Raw genomic sequence first — 7,130 nt, 5'->3', positions numbered from 1 at the left:
GAAGACAGAAAGGGAAAGAGGTAATAACAGGGATAGAGAGCATTTAATTCATGAATTACAGTGCTACCCTAATATTCTCTCAGTTAATCACAATTGCGGTGTCTCCTAACCAGCCTTGGGCCCCCAGTTGGCCCGAAGGTTATCTTAAGAGCGGGTGAAGTGGTGATGACGGGTCTGGCTTCCTCTTTCACATCAAAACATACCTGCAGATGAGAGAGCATGATTAAGCCTTGGTTTTTTATTCTAACACAGTCAGTCGTCTTAAATCAGGATGCAAAACTGACCTTGGATCATTAACTCTGGGACTACTACATCTCTGTCTGTATTTCAATGTAAAGCATCTCTTTAATAATACTTCCTGTTGACCCGACCAAGTGACATCTCACCTATGATCATGCTGTGCCCTCTGTGTCAGCCAGTTCAGATGCGGGAGTGGTTCACCAAAACAGCTGATATAACCTAGAGGATTTAGGGAGAAGGGGGAGAGGGATGAAGTGGAGAAGAGAGACTGTTATTTTGTGAGTGTGGTCTCACCTGGTGTCCACAATAAGTGGCTACAGAGTACTTTATGCTGAAAAACAGACACATGAGGACAAACAATAGAAGATAATGTCAACAGAAGATACTGTATGTGATGCAGACACCTATCGGAGTGTACCTGAAACACTTAAATATAGAGGGCTATGTGTCTCACCACTTGGTTATTGCAAGGCTAACCCCCAGGGAAATCATGACTTGGCAGCAACAGATAGTTCAGTGAAAATGGCTGTGTTTATGTGGTGTAAATCTGAAAATTAGCAGCTGACATCTTAAGGGTTTTTAATGAATGCATGTGAGACAGGTTCCATGTAAAACAAGACAGGCATAGATGGAGAAAAATAACACAGAACACTGGTTATGGAATAAAGCTTCCATGGCCTGTTCCTCGGACAGTGAACAACTGGCAATATCTACATTTTCGACCCCTTGGTCAGCTCGCTTTCTGAAAGTAAAGAAAACAATAACTGAGATATGACCGTTCAATCTAAAGCAGCAGATGTCATTTTTAGGATACGTAAATAGAGCCCAGTGCTGCTTACCTGAGATGCCATCTTCGTAGGTGTCCGGTTTGACTTCCTTTGTGTCGGAAAAAAGTTGCTATCAGAACAATTATTTTTTATTGACAATTAAAAGGTTTTCCTCTCGACAAAAAGACACAAATGTACCCCCATATCGTATTGCTATTTGCCTGTGAATAACCACACCTTCACACAAACGTGCTACTGTAATGCAGAATTCTTGACGCACAACGGAAGATGCTGCCACACCCTTCCAGCACGCCCACAAGCGAGCCACTCAGGAGCAGAATGATGAGGAGGGCTAATAGCTGAACAATAGACTATTCAACATTTATTGAAGAATAGTCTAATAGCCATGCTAGGTGTGAAAACCCTGCCTCCTATCACAGACCAGATTTGCCCTAATGACCAAGGGGTAGCTTGCTACTCAATGTAATAAAGTAATGACTTTTCAAATAAGTTACCTTACACGTTATGTTGGCTGACAATTTGTTAGCTATGCTGTCCTTATGAACCATATAGCATATCCTTACAGCAGTATGTACCGGTATGTTAGCTAGTTAGTAGTTATACATCAAACTTTCCAGTATATTAACTATAGGCTATCTAACTACCCAACGTTTATTGACTTGATTATTCTCGTCATTCTTAGCTTAGCTAAATGGTATAGTCGTTGTGCTTTCTCAAAGGACATTCGGGTGCTTTCGTAAATTCGCTCTGGCTATCTATAGGCTGGACAATAGAATGAGTCAAATTTCACCTAAAGCTGAAAAATGGCTTGAGAACATTGCCTAAACTGGAACACTAGCGCGAGCCCATAGCAAATTGATAAAAAGTTTGCAGAGCCGGTTTTGACTGGAGTGATGCTTAGAATTCCATAAAAAATGTATCCCTTTTAATTTTACCACTACAATCTGTTCATTGGGTGAAACTGGAGAAAAAAAATATTGTGTAGAGAGTAAACATCCGCACCTCAATGGTGTCAACTGTGCTTATGTCTGCGGAATGAAAAGTAGGGAAAAAATAAAAACTTCTATTTCTGGTCTAGCGATCGATGACAAATGACCTCGCTGCCCAGACTTACATAATTACAAAGAGGAGATTCTCCTGATTAAAATGGTGCCTGTTTAACAGTTTTGCTTCTCTCCCTAACTAGCTAGCCATTTCACACCGATTACACCTGACTTGAAAAAAATCTAAATATACTGTACACATTGCGAGATATTTGGTGAAATAGACAGACAGACAGACATGCCTATTATTCCCCCATAGGAAACAATGGGAAGACCGCAGAGTTCCAATATTATTTTTGTTGTTTACAATTTGTTGTTTACATTTTAAATATAAAAAAACGTGAGCAGGTCTCATTGCCAACAATAGTGAAGCGACATTGTGACGTTGAACAATAAGCAGGGAATAGAACGTTCGGAAGGCGAGTTGGTGCCACGGTGCTCAATAGAACTAATAGGAGCTGACATGGTGAAAAGTGCACTAAAATAAGGCTTGTTTTTTCATGATTACTTCAAAACGACAACAAGCAGCTGGGAAACATGGTCATATTATGAAACTGGGCTTCACGGCGGATGCAATGAACTAGTTTTTATCAGAAAAGAACGTTGCTAAAAATTTCATGTGTCCAGCCTACTATCTACACTGATTTCTGAGCACTTTCGTCTGAGTGTACCAGAGCGCAGAAACATTTATTTACGATCGCTCAACACCTGTTGAATATGACCGGTGTCAGTAAACGTTAGGGGAAAAAAGTAATTAAATTGTTTCCAGCAGCACATTTACAGTCACCAACACTCTGGTTAACACAAAAACTGCCTTACCAGCTCTGTTAGGGCGAGTAAAATGGTCAGAGTCGTCTCATTTGTGTCTGGAGGTAGCTAGCCAATGTTAGCTTGAGTGCTTGACTGCCGTTGTAAGGCCAAATCAACTCAACCCTTGCGTTCTGAGAGCAAAACGGTCTGAAGTTTCAAACTGACAATTTTTCTCTGAATGGAAACAACATAATATTAATCAAATGAATTCAGCCAAATCAAAACCAATCCCATATACTATGTTAATGGAAAAGTGTAATATTATTTCCGTATTGCAATGCAACTTGCAAAAATTCTCTGGTGATACCAATACGAAATACTATCAAATGCTTCTCAAAGATGCCCTCTGGTGGTCAAACTAGCAATAACTTGAAGAAACAGAAGAAATGGCTGAGAATTAAATTCTTATGGATCAAATCCCTTTAGCGGGATCGATTTGACAACATCCAGTGAAATGGCAGAGCGCCAAATTCAAATTAAATTATTATAAAAATATAACTTTCATTAAATCACACATTCAATATACCAAATTAAAGCTACACTTGTTGTGAATCCAGCCTCAGTGTCAGATTTCAAAAATGCTTTGCGGCGAAAGCAAACCGGGCTATTATCTGAGGACAGCACCCCATCAAACAAAGACAGACAATCATAATTCAACCTGCCAGCCGCGACACAAAACTCAGAAATAAAGATATAAATCATGCCTTACCTTTGACGAGCTTCTTCTGTTGGCACTCCAATATGTCCCATAAACATCACAAATGGTCCTTTTGTTCGATTAATTCCGTCGTTATATATCCAAAATGTCAATTTATTTGGTGCGTTTGATCCATAAAAACACCGGTTCCAACTCACGCTACATGACTACAAAATCCCTCATAAGTTACCTGTAATCTTTGTCCAAACATTTCAAACAACTTTCGTAATACTACTTTAGGTATTTTTTTACGTAAATAATCTATTTAAGACGGGATAAACAGCGTTCAATTTCGGACGAAAACAAAGAAAGCATGTTCTAGGTCACGCGTACCAAATCATTAGAGTGCACCTGGAGCAACACAGGAAAAGAACAGGGCTACTTCTTCATTTCTCTAAAGAAAAACATCAACCAACTTCTAAAGACGGTTGACATCTAGTGGAAGCTATAGGAACTGCAAGGATATTTCTATTAAAACGGCCTTGCCATAAAAATCCAATGGAAAACAGATTGACCTCAAAAAAATTATTCCCTGGGTGGATTGTGCTTGGGGTTTCGCCTGACAAATCAGTTCTGATATACTCACAGACTTTATTCAAACAGTTGTAGAAACATTAGAGTGTTTTCTATCCAAATCTACCAAGCATATGCATATCCAAGCTTCTGGGCCTGAGTAGCAGGCAGTTTACCTTGGGCACACTTTTCATCTGGTAAAAAAATAGTGCCCCCAAGCCATAAGAAGTTTTACATGACGTGCCACAGATTGCTGCAGCAGCATGCAGGGTGTGCTGCAGTAGGACAAACCTTTTAAAGGAGGAATTGGGTTTTGAGTGAGTAGAATCTGCAAAGAAGATTTTAATCTATTTAAAGACGTTAATGGACCATCAATACTGGATCAGTAATGTGGGAGTTGAACGTGAATGAATTTACAAAATAAAATTTAAATTCTGAATCAATGTTAATGATAAATGAAACCTGTATAGGCTATTTGGGAATTAAACTTTAATTAACCTGAAAGCAATGCTGTGGGATCTAGGTTAATGTAGGCAAGTTTCAATTGTCACATAGGCAGAAAGAAATCCATTTGGATATTATCCAACTGATCACCTGAAAAGATTTGTTTGGCAATTAACTTCTTAGTTAAATTGAATAATATCCCTCTAGTGGTGTGGGGGCTGTGCTTTGGCAAAGTGGGTGGGATTATATCCTGCCTGTTTAGCCCTGTCCAGGGGTATCGTCGGACGGGGCCACAGTGTCTCCCGACCCCTTCTGTCTCAGCCTCCAGTATTTATGCTGCAACAGTTTATGTGTCGGGGGGCTAGGGTCAGTCTGTATATCTGGAGTATATCTCCTGTTTCTCCAGTGTCCTGTGTGAATTTAAGTATGGTCTCTCTAATTCTCTCTCTCTCTATTTCTTTCTTTCTCTCTCTCTCGGAGGACCTGAGCCCTAGGACCATGCCTCAGGACTACCTGGCCTGATGACTCCTTGCTGCCCCCAGTCCACCTGGCCGTGCCGCTGCTCCAGTTTCAACTGTTCTGCCTGTGGCTATGGAACCCTGACCTGTTCACAGGACGTGCTACCTGTCTCAGATCTGCTGTTCTCAACTCTCTAGAGACAGCAGGAGCGGTAGATATACTCTGAATGATCGGCTATGAAAAGCTAACTAACATTTACTCCTGAGGTGCTGACCTGTTGCACGCTCTACAACCACTGTGATTATTATTATTTGACCCTGCTGGTCATCTATTAACATTTGTACATCTTGGCCATGTTCTTTTTATAATCTCCACCCGACACAGCCAGAAGAGGACTGGCCACCCCTCATAGCCTGGTTCCTCTCTAGGTTTCTTCCTAGGTTCTGGCCTTTCTAAGGAGTTTTCCCTAGCCACTGTGCCTCTACACCTGCATTGCTTGCTGTTTGGGGTTTTAGGCTGTGTTTCTGTACAGCACTTTGTGACATCAGCTCATGTAAGAAGGGCAACATAAATACATTTAATTGATTGATTGAATGATACAACGATATACAATCAGAGGAGATTGGCTGGATATCGGAAGATTAATCACTTGTTACCAATGTGAGACAACGGTGGACAAGCATGGAATTTTTATTTAAAAGAAATGTGATTCTTTTCCACCAGGGGTCACTTATCCCTGAGGGCTGAAACCACATGTGATTCCCCCGAAGGTGGGACTTCCATCAATACTGGATTAGTGCTGTGGGAAATGGCCTCAAGGAGCTTGCAAAAGCACATTTAATTGATTAATCACTTTAATGATAAATCAAACTTGTATAGGCTATTTGGGAATTAAACTTTAATTAACCTGAAAGCTGTATTTAGGTTAATATCGAAAAATTGTCTCATTTGTAGAAACCAATCAATTTAGCATATTATTCGAAAGATTAACCTGAAAAGGGTTGGAAGGCAATTGAACAACCTAGTTTAATTGAATGTGACAACAACATCCAATCAGTTGAGATTGGTAGGATATCAGAAGTGTAACCACTTGTTACAAATGTGAGACAATGTTGGGTGTCACAGAAATGATTCTTAAAACAAAAAATTACTGCCGATTATTCTCCCCCAGGCGTCACTGATCGCAGAAAGCTGAAATCAAATGGGAGTCCAAAAAATGTGGAACTTCCATTTTCAAAGGCACTCGGTGTTGCCGTGTGAACAATGGGAGAGAAAATGTTTTGCTTTAGCATATCGTGCACGCTAATCCTACTTTGTACACTTTCAAGCACAACAGAGAACCCATTTCAACAAGGGACTGGTTTTACTAATAACGTCTTACATTCAAACACTTTTGGAGATATTTTTTCAATGTTTTTACCTGAATTCAAGATGAAGGCCTCATTCTATCTTAGTTAGATTCCTCGCACGGGGCATCAATATGTCGTGCCTTGACTATCATTAATGTGTTTGACTGTTATTTTATAAAATAATTACATACCACGTTCAATTGTTACGCAATTAAATGGGAAAAGTTATTTAACGAGTTACTATCTCCCGACTAAACTCTAAAGATGTAAATATCTCTTACATCTGTCACAATCAAGTAATTAATTCTTATTTACCTCCTCAGTCTCATTCTGAACGTCATAATATCCTATAAATCTGCACGAACCCTAGTCTCTATGATGAATCAGCTATACACAAATTGGCTTAATTATTTATTGACTAACTAACTAAATAATCACACAGAATTACATAAACACACACACAGGATAGATTATACATTGGTTACTAACATGATGCAATGAAAAGTCCCTAGTGGACTAAACCGATATGAAGGCTTGTTACACTAAATGGCAGATTCAAAAGAGAGGGAAAGACAAAGGAATTCCACTTACATACAACTGATAACTATGCTCATGGAAATGTGAATACTTTGCATAAGTGAATACCAAGCCATAAGACAACTGAACAATTAATCAAATGGCCACTGTACTGTTTCACATCCCTCCACTTGTTTTGTACACTGCTGCTACTCGCTGTTTATTATCTATGCATAGTCACCTCTGCCTACATGTACATATTACCTCAACT

Source organism: Oncorhynchus mykiss, chromosome 15, assembly GCF_013265735.2.
Source record: "Oncorhynchus mykiss isolate Arlee chromosome 15, USDA_OmykA_1.1, whole genome shotgun sequence".
In the NCBI taxonomy this organism is placed as follows: domain Eukaryota; kingdom Metazoa; phylum Chordata; class Actinopteri; order Salmoniformes; family Salmonidae; genus Oncorhynchus; species Oncorhynchus mykiss.
Note: the sequence above shows the minus strand (reverse complement) of the source record.